General features: G+C 47.6%; 1 long non-coding RNA gene across 1 annotated transcript; it reads left to right on the forward strand.

Moving 5' to 3' along the window:
- The first annotated feature begins 486 nt into the window (after nt 1-486).
- Nucleotides 487-11,415, forward strand: LOC147575442 (uncharacterized). The gene is made up of 2 exons (XR_015242714.1): nt 487-1,483; nt 11,173-11,415. It is a non-coding gene; the product is annotated as an uncharacterized LOC147575442 (long non-coding RNA).
- The last annotated feature ends 2,312 nt before the right edge of the window (nt 11,416-13,727 follow it).

Raw genomic sequence — 13,727 nt, forward strand, 5'->3', positions numbered from 1 at the left:
ATGGAAAACAGCATGGAGGGTCCTCAAAAAATTAAAATAGAACTACCATAGGATCCAACAAGCCCACTTTTGGGTACTTATCTGAAGAAAATGAAAACACTAACTTGAAGAGTTATCTACACCATTATGTTCATTGCAGTGCTATTTACAATATCCAAGGTATGGAAGCCAACTAAATGTTCATCAATGGATGAATGGATTACAAAAATTATTGTATATGTACACAATGGAATATTATTCAGGCACAAGAAGGAAGGAAATCCTGCCATTTGAGACAACATGGATGGAGCTTGAGGGCATTATGCAAAGTGAAATAAGCCAGGCAGGGAAAGAAAAATTCCGTATGATCTCTCTAATATGTGGAAGCTAAAACAAAAAAATAATGAACTCATAGATACAGAGAACAGATGCATGGATATCCAGAAGCAGAGGGGAAGGGAGGGCAGTGGGTGAAACGGGGGTGGGGGGGTGGGGAGAATACTTGAGCTGAGTGTTCTTGCTCTTAAGTGAAACACACCGCAGTTTTAGGGCTGAAAAACCAGACTTCCCAAGTGCCCAGGAATAACACTCATCAGCAGTGTGATGGGGCCATGCATATTTATACAGAAAGAAAGGAAATGAGACAAAACAGAAACAGGTGGTAAATGAGGTAAAGCGTTAAGGAGCTCGCTGTACTTTCTTTTTCTGTAAGTTCCAGCACACCCCAGAAGGAGCCTGTGCCCACTGGGGCTGTCTGGCCACTAAGAGGGGAGGCTGTGGCCCTGATCTGCCACACCATTTGAGGTCCTTTGCAGGAGACAGCCAGCCCTCTGCTGGCGCAGATCAAGAAGAAGCTGACTTGACCATACAGGACATCAGGCTCAGGGAGGGACCAGGGGTGAGACCCTCTGGCCAGCACTCAGTTCCATGCTGTCTTGCAGAGGCCTCCCTGCCCCAGGCACCCGTCCCCTCCCAAGCAGCACGATCAGGTTCCCACCCTGACCCATGAAGACTCAGCACCTTGGGCTCTAAACATTGCACTTAATTAAGGACCAGGCTGTGGTTTGGCCTTGACAGGACAGCACTGACTGAAACAAGCTTCCAAGCACATGTGATGGGCTGTGCTCAGTTGGAAACGTTGATTAAGTGGGAACAGGGCAAGGGGTGTCACATCAGAATCTGAGCCTTATCTGCACCATCACCTCCTGCGTCTGCAGAAGCCAGGGTGGGGAGGCATGTGACAGTGGGGTCTGTCCCCTAACCCAGGGAGACAGGACCCCCTCTGACTTCATGTATTGCCATTGTGACCCCTGACCCTCCCCCACCCATGGAGCAACACTGACCACTCCCAGCACCTGGTGTTTCCTCTTGGTGCAAGTTGGTCCCTGGTTGCCCGTGAGCAGAGGGTGGCCAGAGGAAGAGGAGCTGGCAAAGGAGGGCCACAGGGAACCCAGAGGGCACAGAGACAAAAGCCAATGTGTGGGTCTGGAGACAGACAGTTCTGGTGAGCCAGGAGGGAGGAGGGCCCGGGGCCCCAGGGCTGAGGGCAGGGCTCCCAAGGCCTGATTCAGCACATCCATCCTACCTCTGCCTTTGGGGGCATCGGTTCTGGGGGATATGACATACCATCGAGCACCCTACAACAGCTACAAGTCCCAGGAGGCCAGCAAACCCTGCCTCCAAGCCAGAGAAGGCCGAGGCGCAGCAGACAGAGCACTTGGGAAGGGTTCTCGGTTCAGCACTTGAACCTTGGAAAATAGGAGGTTGGCGAAGCAGCGTGTGGGCCTGGACTGAGGGGGTCAAGGACCTAAGGCTGTAACATGGCGAGACAGACCAGGGTGGTTCTGGGGTGGGTGGCATGAGCAGACCAAGGATTTAGGGGGAATAACTTGGTTGTGGCAGCAGCTCCCCCTATCCCTGGGAGGCAGGGTGATGCCAGATGGCTGAGGCCGAGGGGCCAGTTAGAGAGAGAGCGGGCTGTGGGGGGAGATAGGGGACAATGAGCCTGGAAGGAGGGCAGGAGGGCAGGGCAGGGATGGATAGGGAGATGCAGAGTGAGGACCCAGCATGAAGCAACCCCAGCAGCTGGATCCACCAAAGTCGGTCCTGCTGTGGTTTCTACACACGCTGGCTGAGACCATAAATCAAAAAGCCAACTGCAGACTCAAGGGCGCTGTGGCTGAGACATTCATTCCTCCAATCTCCTGCCAGATGCCAGTCCGCCTAGCAGATTCCTGTGCCCATGCACACAGGCCACAGGGCTCCACAGGCAGATAGCAGGTAGGAGCACTCTGCACAGGGCGTGGCTGTGATTCCAACACCCAGTCGTGGGGAGGGGAGCCTGAGAGGCAGGCTGGTCGCGACGTGTGCGCTGGGATGCCAAGAGGCACCTTCCAGCCTCCCCAACAGGTTCCTGTGGCGGAAGACCAGCCACCTCCCCAGATGTGTGGAAACACACAGGACTGTGTTGCAACCCATTTCTTTAGCAAGTATGACCCAAGAGGGAGTCTGGCCCAAATGGAGGGCAGAAGATAAATGGGTTCCTTGACGAGGATGTCCTTGTCACAAGGGGAGGGAGATGCACTGCCTCCCCTCTTGTGCAAGGTGATGAGCCTCCGTGGGGCACCCATGTGCCATGCCATTGCTTAGGGCTCTGTAGGCCCCAAAGGGAAGCCGGACTCCTTGAAGGGAACCTGAAGGAGGAGGAGAGGCAAGTTTTGCAGGAACATGGAGGCCACAGAGAGGAAGGGGCAGAGAGAGCAGAGCTCTGAGGGGGCAACGGTGGGGTGGGGACAAGGAGAGAGGAGCAAGGACTGAGCACAAAGGAATACAAACCCATGGCCCTTGCCCCAGAGTGAAGCTGAAACGCTTTAAAAATACAATGTGTGGGGGCGCCTGGGTGGCTCAGTAGGTTGGGCGACCGACTTCAGCTCAGGCCATGATCTCACGGTCTGTGGGTTCGAGCCCCACATTGGGCTCTGTGCTGACGGCTCAGAGCCTGGAGCCTGCTTCGGATTCTGTGTCCCCCTCTCTCTCTTCTCCTTCCCCTCTCGTGTTCTATCAAAAATAAATAAACATTAAAAAAATTAAAAACAAACAAACAAACACAACACAATGTCTGGGTGCTTCACGAGAGCTCCTGATGGGGTCTCTGAGGGTAGCCTCAGATTCTAGTTTTCAAAAACTGCAGATACTAGTTTATTGCTAGGCTTGCAGTTAGATGAACACCAGCCCCAGAGTCTGCATGCTTGAGATTTGTTCTGATCCGAATGACACATTGTTACCTGTTCTGCACTTAAAAAAACTTTTTTAATGAAACATTTTTTTGACATAATTATAGGTTGGCATTCAGTTGTAAGAATACAGAGAGGCCCCCTTGCACACTTTCTCCAGTTCCTTCCAGTGGTAACATCTTGCAAAACTGCAGCACAACATCAAAGCCCAGATATTGACATTGGTGGTGTCAGGTCACCACAGGCTCCCTCCTGTGGCCCTTTTATACCCACACCTACCCTCCTCCCACCTCCTGACTCCCGGCAACCACTAATCTGCTCTCCATTCTGGTAATTTTGCCATTTCAACAATGTCATATAAATGGAAATGGAATTATCTAGTGTGTGACTTTTCAGGAGTGGATTTTTTCACTAGGCATAATTCTCTGGCGATTCATCTAGGTTGTTGTGCATATAAACAACTCAGTTCTTTTTTCTTCTCTCGGCCTTGTGCACTTTTCTGTGTCCACATTTGGTGTATGTTTTCTCAGATGTACACCCAAGTTTTCGCTTTTTGAGCATTTTATTTTATTTTTTTAATGTTTATTTATTTTTGAAAGAGAGAGAGAGAGAGAGACAGAGTGAGTATGGGGGAGAGGTAGAAAGAGAGGGAGACACAGAATCTGAAGCAGGCTCCAGGCTCTGAGATATCAGCACAGAGCCTGATGTGGGGCTTGAACCCACGAACTGTGAGATCATGACCTGAGCTGAAGTCTGGCACTTAACTGACTTAGCAACCCAGGTGCCCCCTTCACTTTTTGAGCATTTTAAATGGCATTGTATTTGTTTTAAATTTCAGCATCTATGTATTTACTGCCAGCCTATAGAAAGATAATTAATTTGGGAAGGATGTGTATGCTGGATGACCTTGCTAAATTCGCTTATTAGTTCTCAGAGGGTTTTTTGGTAGATTCCTTAGGATTTTCCCTGAAGACAGTTATGTCATGTGCAAATAGGGGCACTTTTATTTCTTCCTTTCCTATATTAGTGACTTTTATTTCCTTTTCTTGCCTTATTGCACTGGCTAGGACTTCTGGCACTTGATTGAATAAGATTGGTGAGGGCAGACATCCTTGCCTTATTCCTGACCTTGGAGGAAGAACATTTAGTCTTAATGTTACCTGTAGGTATTTTGTAGATGCTCTTTACCAAGCTGAGGAAGTTCCCCCTTTATTTTTTTATCATTAATAAAAGTTAAATTTTTCCAAATGCTTTTTATGATCATTTGATAGGATCATGTGAGCTTTCCTCTCTGCATGTCAATATGGTAGGATACTTTGATTACTTTTTGAATCCTGAACCAGCCTGGTATCCTGGTATCGTGGTATCCCAGGAATAAACCCCACTTGTGCCTTGGCCTCCTCTGGCTGCCTCCCCATTAGCAGACACCTGAGAGGTTCCCAGTCTCTTAGATAACTGGGACAATAGAGAATGACTTCCAGATCTAAGCTAAGAGTGTCTGCCAGGGCCTTGGGGATGGTCCACCCAAGGGGCTCAGTTCTGGACTAGAACCAGGGCTCTGAGGACAGTAGTCTCCTGCAGGCTATACTGCCCCCTGGTGGCAGGGCCTGACTAGAAATGTGCAGGGGCCTTATTAAGGCCTAGGACCTCAGGGCTGTGGGCTGAGACCCCTGGAGCAGGTACTAGAGGTGGAGATGTATACAGGGAAAATGCATATACTTTCTAGAACCCTCCTCCAAGGTTTTGTGATGCATGAGGGAGCCCCACTTGTCTCAGAGATTCATTGTCCAGGTGGCAGGACTCCAGATGGCCCAGATCTCAGAACACAGAGAGTGAGACCCGAGAGTGCCTTGCTGGGCATTCATTCCAGCTGGGGCCCTGAGAGGGGCAGCTCGACATCCAGAGGCCAGATGCTTGGGTGTTTTTGAACATGTTCTGGAGGTCAGGACCCCTCTCAGAGGTCTCCTGTCTCCTTAGCAACCTGTCTCCATCCATCTGGGTCTGGTGATGCTAAGCCTGGCGAAGCCCAAGTCCTCCCCAGGGCTCCTCCCTCCCAACACTGCCCAGGAGCCTCTTCAATTTCTGCACCATCCTCCCCTTCGTTCCTCCACCAACCTCCTCGGACCCTGCACAGGGCCTGAAGAAGGCCCAGTCTGGCCAGAGCCCAGGATTGCTGAAATGAACCCCTCCCCACCTCCAGATAACTGGGAGCTTAGGCATAAGTGAGTGTGAAAACTCACATAAAAAGCAAATAGGGTTGTCTAATCATCATTGAAGAAAGTTTCCACTCACTGATTTTTTCCCCTCTGTGGTAAAATATACAAAAGATTTATAATTTTAGCCGTTTTTAAGTGTCCAGTTCAGTGGCATTAAGTTCACTCACACTGTTGTAGAACCATCACCATTACCCATCTCCAGAACTCTCTTCATCTGGCAAAACTGAAACTCTGTCCCTTTTAAACAACGTCCTCCCCTCCTCCTTCCTCTGGCCCCTGGCCCCACCATCCCACTTTCTGTCTCTAGGAATTTGACTACCCCAGTAATTGCATCATACAGTATTGGTCATTCTGCGACTGGCTTATTTCACTTAACACCATATCCTCAAAGTTCATCCACCTGGTAGCATGTTGGGACTTCCTCCGTTTTTAAGGCTGAATAATATTCCATTGTATGGATACATATTTTGCTTATCCATTCTTCTGTCAATGGTCATTTGGATCGTTTCTGCCTTTTGGCTATTGTGAATAATGTTGCTATGAACATGGGTGTACAAGTATCTGTTGGAGTCCTTGCTTTCAATTGCTTTGTACATATACCCGGAAGTAAGATTGCCGGATCAAATGGCAACTTTATGTTTAGCTTTTTAAGGAACCACCATACTGTTCCCCACAGTGACTGCACTGTTTTACATTCCCACTGGCAAAGTACAGGGTCCCAATTTCTCGACATTATCAAAAACCCTCCTCCTCCTTCTTCCTCTTCCTCTTTTTCTCTCTCTTCTCTGTCTCCTCCTCCTTATTACTATAATTGCCATCTTAATGGTTGTGAAGTGGCCTCTTACTAATTTTTACAGACATATAAATTTAAACAATGTTGAGATACTTGGCCTATCCACAATAGAAACTTTTTTAAAATTAGAATACCCAAGGATGGACACTTCTCTCCCATGTGGGTGCAATCTTTTTGGAAAGTGGTTGGTAGCATGCCCAGGAGCTTCCAAAGGCTGGTGTCTTTGACCCTGTAATTTCCAGTTCAGAAAATCTAAGCCCAGAAAATGTGCCCACGTGAACAAAGATACACATGTGCTTGATATTCTATGGAGTGTTATTCATGTGAGCAGAAAGATGGTTATACTAGTCAATAAAATTGGGATGACTGTCCAGCCATTTGGAAAAAAAATAAAGATTTCAGTCATATATCCCACAGAAAATTGAACTGTAGACTGAAGAGCTCTAGGGACATAGCAAAACCGTTAAACTAGTAGAAGAAATGACTGGAACTTCAGGTTTTTTTTTATTTTTTATTTTTTTTTCAACGTTTATTTATTTTTGGGATAGAGAGAGACAGAGCATGAACGGGGGAGGGGCAGAGAGAGAGGGAGACACAGAATTGGAAACAGGCTCCAGGCTCTGAGCCATCAGCCCAGAGCCTGACGCGGGGCTCGAACTCACGGACCGCGAGATCGTGACCTGGCTGAAGTCGGACGCTTAACCGACTGCGCCACCCAGGCGCCCCTGGAACTTCAGGTTTTAACATAGCCAGCTTTATCCTGGCTCCATCCTTAACCCCCATTAAAATGACAGCAAGAGACTGAAAAGAGCAGATTTGGGCCCCAGAGCGTGGGGCAGGGAGGGAACAAAGTAGCACCAAGAGCAAGTGGAGACCTCAGCCCTGGACATAGCGAGGGGGCACCAGGATTTGGAGGAAAGGCTGGGAAAGGTGGGGAGGCTGGGCACCTTTCTGGGAATCGGCTGGTCCTGCCAGACAGCAAGATGGGTTCCTCCCCTGGCAGAGGACAATGCATTAAACAATGTCAGTGCTCGTGGAGGTATGAGGAGGCCTTACGGAGAACTAGTGTGTGTGTGTGTGTGTGTGTGTGTGTGTGTAAAGATCTGTATGAGAAATATACAAAAATATTATGTTATGTCTCTGTGCCTTAACATAATATTAAATTTTTACAGTTTTTTTGTTTTTAAAAAAGTCAAAGTTCCCTGTAATCATTAACATTTATTACTGTTTTCAAAATATTATGTTTTTAATAATATTATATACTATTTTAATAATATTATATATTATTATGTTTTCAAAATATTATGTGTCACTATTTCTTGCTTTAAAGCAAATATTATATTCTCTGACAACACTTTTTGACATCATCATTCTCAAATCAGAACAGAATTATGAATGTGTCTTTTTTTTTTTTTTTTTTTTTTTTTTTTTGCCTAAACTATAATTGGATTGGATTTCCTGGCATCTCCACTGCCTAAAACAAAGACCCATTCCTTCATCTTGTTAAAGCAAGGACACTAGGAATAATTTGATCTGTTTGTCATCCTCTAAATTTAAATTCATTCAAATCTATTGTCAGAGTTCTGTTGTTTACTAAGTTCAGGGTGAAAAGAGAAGAAGGAAAAAATGTCCAGTCAAAAGAGAATTTCAGCATGCTTAGGTTAATGATGAATAAACTGTGTTATGTTTCAATCATCGTGTGCCTTTTAGGTTACAAAATACTCATGTTCATGCCCAAAGATTGGCATAACAACTGTCTACAAAAATCTTTTGTGTCTGGGCTTAAGTAGGCTTGTCAATTGCTGATATTTATAAATCAGTTAAGGGGATAAATCAAAGACCTAGAGATTTTCTTCTTTCTGGATAATGACCAAATGAATCACTAGTTGTGCATCGCTTCAGTTGGGGATTCTCTGTTCTGATAAAGTGAGTGATTATAATAGATGAATCTGGGTCACTTAGTCTCACTGTGGATGGGGGTTTCTTCTTGTTACTTACACTTACCTCGAGGATCCTGATGTACATGAAGGTTGGGAGTTGAGCCTGTGAAGAGACTTCATAAAAGACTGTCCCAGGAACCTGTGACCAGTGCTGCCACAGAGCAGAGCCAGTGTCACCACCATGATCCTGAACCTGGAGCAGGGGTCCTAGGACCATATGGTCCATGGGCAGAAGATGGCATGAAGAATGCTCTCACCCCTGCCATGGGCTTCTCTACATGTTTCTGTTTTTGTTTTTTTTTTTTAATTTTTTTTTAACGTTTATTTATTTTTGAGACAGAGAGAGACAGAGCATGAACGGGGGAGGGGCAGAGAGAGAGGGAGACACAGAATCGGAAACAGGCTCCAGGCTCTGAGCCATCAGCCCAGAGCCCGACGCGGGGCTCGAACTCACGGACCGCAAGATCGTGACCTGAGCTGAAGTCGGACGCCCAACCGACTGTGCCACCCAGGCGCCCCTACATGTTTCTGTTTTTTATTTTCTTGACCACTTCCCCTTCTCTGTTGATTCAGGTAATACATCACTAATGAACACTCCTAGCCTTTGGTAATGATATTCCCAGGACCCCGGCCCTTGACAGGCACCAGGTATAGAATGAATTCTTCAAATGCTAACAAAGCTGAACAAACTATATTCAGATCAAAGGGTCATCTAAAAAAGATCCAAATTGGGTCGCCGGGGTGGCTCAGTCGGTTAAGCCTCTGACTGGCTCAGGTCATGATTTCACAGTTGGTGAGCCCCGCGTCGGGCTCTGTGCTGACAGCTCAGAGCCTGGAGCCTGCTTCGGATTCTGTGCTTCCCTCTCTCTCTGCCCCTCACCCACTTGCTCGCGCTCTCTCTCTCTCTCTCTCTCTCTAAAATAAATGAACATTAAAAAAACCCCAAAAGTTTGAGAATATTGAGTAATAGCAAGGATGATGAGAAATGGTGCTCAGATACATCACTGGTAAGAAGGTAATTAATACAGACATGTCAGAGGGCAATATGGTATTATTAATATGACCAAAATTTTAAATATGCGTCCCTCAGGATCCAGCAGTTCTGCTTCTTGACTTCCCCTACAGAAAGAAGACTCGTGTGCATGTGTGTGTGTGTGTGTGTGTGTGTGTGAGAGAGAGAGAGAGAGAGAGAGAGAGAGAGAGAGAGGCAGTGTTGCTTATAAAAGCAAAATCTCTCTGGGTGCAATCTAAACGTTCATGCATAGAGGGAGGCAAATGAAACACTGTGTTTCCATTGCTTGGAACATCATGAAGCAATGAAAAGAATGTGCATCAGCAACATGTCTGGTCATGGAAAGATACTAAGACATATTATCAAGTAGAAAACTGGTAAGCCACAGGATGCCGTGTGTGGCGGGATGCCATTTTTATTAAAAAAAAATCCAAAACTTTATTGTTATTAAATATGTAAGTATGGAAATTCAGAGAAAAAGGCCTAGAATGCCATGCACCAATCTGATGACAGCAGTCTCACATCGCGAGGGGCATGGGGTGGTCAGAGTAATCCAAGTGACTGGAAAATGGTGTTGACATTACCTGAGGGAGAGCAAACATAGGAAAACACCCCAGGTTACAGCCTCACCCACAGGGATGATGCATTCACGGTGCTTAATGATCAGAGTGAAAGTCAAAATCACCCCTGAGCTGTCCCAGCCCCTCCTGCCAAGCTCTGCTCCCTGAGGCTCCAAGGGGCAGGTCCGGGTGGGCCCTGCCTGTGCCCTGGTATAGCTCATCCCACTCCACTATTCTGACACACCTAGGTCAGCTCCTCCGCTAGAGTTCTGCCACCAACCAACATCAATTTCAAAATCAGATAAGATTTCTTTTTAAGAGAAGCCAGAAAAATGTGTCTGTTCCTTTGTCATTTGAGCTGTCCCTTCTTCTCTGGACAGTGTGTGCCAGCAGTCAGACACCTTTATTCCTGAATAATAAAAGCTCAAGTCCAGGCTAGGGCCTCTGATCTGCCCCTACTCCCCAGGAGCTGGAGTGGGTTTCAGAATCCAAATATTCTGAAGGAATCCTCATGTATTTCTTGCCACCAAAGACTCCAAACAGGGCTTTGTCCCCACTGTATCAACAGGAAGCTCATTCATTCATTCAGCAAGAATTTCTGGGTGCCTGCTATGAGTCAGCTGCCTTGACCAGCTCTTTAATGCTTAATGCTTAACACATCAAATCTAAAACTGTCACAAAATGGCACAACAGTTGCCATGATCTCCATTCTAAAGAGGAAGAGACTGAGGGTCAGAGTGGTTAATTGGATTGCTAGAGGGTCCGGAGTCAGGACTTCGTTCTCGGTGCTCCCCCTCTGGATGAGGAACCAAAGCACTTTCTGCAAAGGTTACCACTTACCACACCCATGAGATGAATACATGCACCAGCAAAGGGCATGACCATGTTACATTGTGTTGTGGCCGACAGCATCTAAGACGGCCCCATGATTCCCCTCCTGGAAGGCATGGCCAGTGCAATCCCTCACCCTTGAGTAACTGCTTTCTAACCAACAGAATGCGGCAATGTCGAGGATGTCACTCTGGGATTAGATTACAAAAGACTCAGGACTCTCCCTTTTGCTAGCTTTGATGAAGCAAACTGATGTGTTGGGGAGGCTCATGTGCCAAAGAACTGAGGGTGGCCTCAGTCCAACAGTCCACAGGAACTATGTCCTGCCATCGACCACGTGAGTGAGCTTGGAAGGGGACCCCACCGGTGGAGCTTTCCGATGAGACCACAGCCCCAGCCAACACCTTGACTGCAGCTTCACAAGAGACCTCAAGCAGAGGACCTAGCTGATGCTCAAATTCCTGACCCACAGAAACTGTGGGATCACAAATCTGTGCTGTTTTGAGCTGCTAAGTGTGTGATAATTTGTTGTGCAGCAGTTGATAACTAATGCACCTCCATAACTTAGTGATTGCTGATGTATTTCATTTTTGTCTTGCTTGTTCCAGCTAGAGCATGCAGTTAACTGACGAGTGGGGGCATCGATGTCTGGCTGGGAGGGGCAGGGCCACTGGCCCACCCACTTGCGCTGCCTGGATGTGCCATACAGTCTGGTCCTTTTTACCTTCTACCTCGCTTTCATAGATCTGGGGCAGGAGAAAGAAGAAGGAATAACAGTTGGGGAAGGCCAGTTTCCTCAGTTCTATCCATGTTTCAGTCTGAAATCGAAATGAACAAAAATAGACATCCCATTGAGTGACTTTGACTCTTCAGGGAGGAAGGTTGGGGGTGGGACTGGGTTGATTTTAGACTACAGACACGCCAGCAACTTCAGGATGTTCCCACGATACTGGCTGCATTTGTTAAAAATACCTTCAATTCCAAAAATTACAAAGACTGTAACTAATCCTGTTCATTAAAGCCAAGAAAAACACACCGAGTCAAACACAACGTATGGCTGAAAGAGAGGGATTTCCACTAAGAAGGGGAACGTGCAGCTGCCCTATAGGCCTGGCTGGTCCTACATGCCGTGTGCTCTGCCCCTGGACCCAGACGGCAGAGCCCAGCTCCTCCTGAGAAAGCAGGCCCAGCCCCCAGTCTTGGCCACCTCCAGGGGCTTCTCCGAGGCCCCATATCCTCCACCCCCCAGACTCTAGCCCACATAGGCTGTTTCTACACCCAGCAGAGTCCTTACCAGGCACCCGGAACACCCCAGGCACAGGGATGGGCCCGTTGACCTAGAGAAGAAAGCAAGTCACTACTTTAGAGTGGTTGCTCCCCTGCCCCCACCCTGCCCACCAACATGGGGGAGCAGTCCAGGTGGCTGCAGGATCACAGGCAAAGGAAAACGGAATGTTCCAGGTGACAAGAGCAGACCAGACTGTGGACTTGGCATGACCTTCCACATGAGGTTGTCTCTGCAGCCCATGCAGCCCTAGGGTCAGGTCTGAGCACCGCCTGGCTGTGCCCTCCCTTCCACTGCCCACAGCATCCTCTCCCGATGCTGGCAGGGTCTGCATGCTCAGGGCTCCCTCCCCCCCGGCTCCCCACCCAGCAAACCTGGGGGGCACTGGCCAGCCACAGCTCCTGAAGGCTCATATCCTGCAGGAAAGGGACAAGGCCTTTCAGAGGGAGAACTTCCTCCTGGGCCTTCCTCATGCTAGCTACCCCCCACCTCAGGTCAGTTCTCCCTCTGATCTGCAGCAAAGAGTATGCCTGCCGGTGACCTGAAGTGACCGTGCCGGAGAGGCCCGGTGAGGCAACAAACGGGCCGTTGGCACGCACAGGGATGAGTGGGAACGGCCGGCACATCCACATTCTCAGAGGCGGCTCTCTGCAGACTCCATTGGCTCAGCAAGCCTTCTTCTCCCCGACGTGTGGGGACAGCATGCACGGTCTCACTCTGTGCCTGGGACCTACCTTAGCAACCCCACACTGTGAGCCAGTCTCTCCGAGCCTCATATTTACTTTTTTAAAAAGTCTTAATAGACTCTTTTTTAGAGCAGTTTTAGGATCCCAGCAAAATTGAGCAGAGAGCACAGAGATTTCCCACACACGTACAGCCTCCCCCACTATCAACATCTCCCACCGGAGTGCGACATTTGTCACAATTAATGAACATATACAGTAACACGTCACTGTCACCCAAAGTCCATAGTTAACGTTAGGGCTCAGTCTTGGTATCGTACATCCCATGCATCTTTATAATATACAGACTAGTTTCACTGCCCTAAAAATCCTCTGTACTCTCCCCGGCAACCACTGATCGTTGTATTGTCTCCACGGTTTTGCCTTTTCCAGAATGCCATATGCTTGGAATCATATAGTATATAGCTTTTTCAGATTGGCTCCTTTTACTTGGTAATATGCATTTAAGGTTCCTCTGTGTCTTTTCATGGCTTGCTAACCCATTTCTTTTTAGTGCCGAGAAATATTCCACTGTTTGGATGGACCATTCATTCATTTCCTGCAGGACGTCTTGGTGGCCTCCAAGTTCTGGCAATTGTGAATAAAGCTGCTATACACATCCACGTGCAGGTTTTTGTGTAGACATACATTTTCAACTCCTTGGAGTAAATACCAGGGAGCGTTGTTGCTGGGTCATGGGTTAAGAGTATGTTTAGTTTTGTAAGATACCACCAAGCTGTCTTCCAAAGTGACTGTAGTGTTTTGCATTCCCACCAGCAGTGGATGAGAGTTCCTGTTGCTCCACACACACTTACTTTTTAAAGCAGCATTTATTCTTTTTTTTTTTTTTAGTATAAAATGTCTTCTTTATAGAAAATCTGAAACCCAAAAGGAAAACATAAAGAAAAAAATGAAAATCACTAGCGATTCCCTGACCCTTCCCTTACTCAAAAACAAATGAGCATCTGCCACGAGGACCCCGTTCCAGGACCAGGCAGTGACCTGCCCGACCTGTCTTCACGTAAGGGAGGAAGGGAGGCCGACTGTTCAAATACCAGTAAGTCCTTACTCAGGAAGCCTCGGTGAGGCGGCAGGAGGAAAGCAGGGAAGTGCCGAGCAGAGGAACAGCCAACTACCCGCTCTGCATGGCACAGAA

This window comes from Puma concolor, chromosome D3, assembly GCF_028749965.1.
Source record: "Puma concolor isolate L17-30 chromosome D3, mPumCon1.1.hap2, whole genome shotgun sequence".
In the NCBI taxonomy this organism is placed as follows: Eukaryota; Metazoa; Chordata; class Mammalia; order Carnivora; family Felidae; genus Puma; species Puma concolor.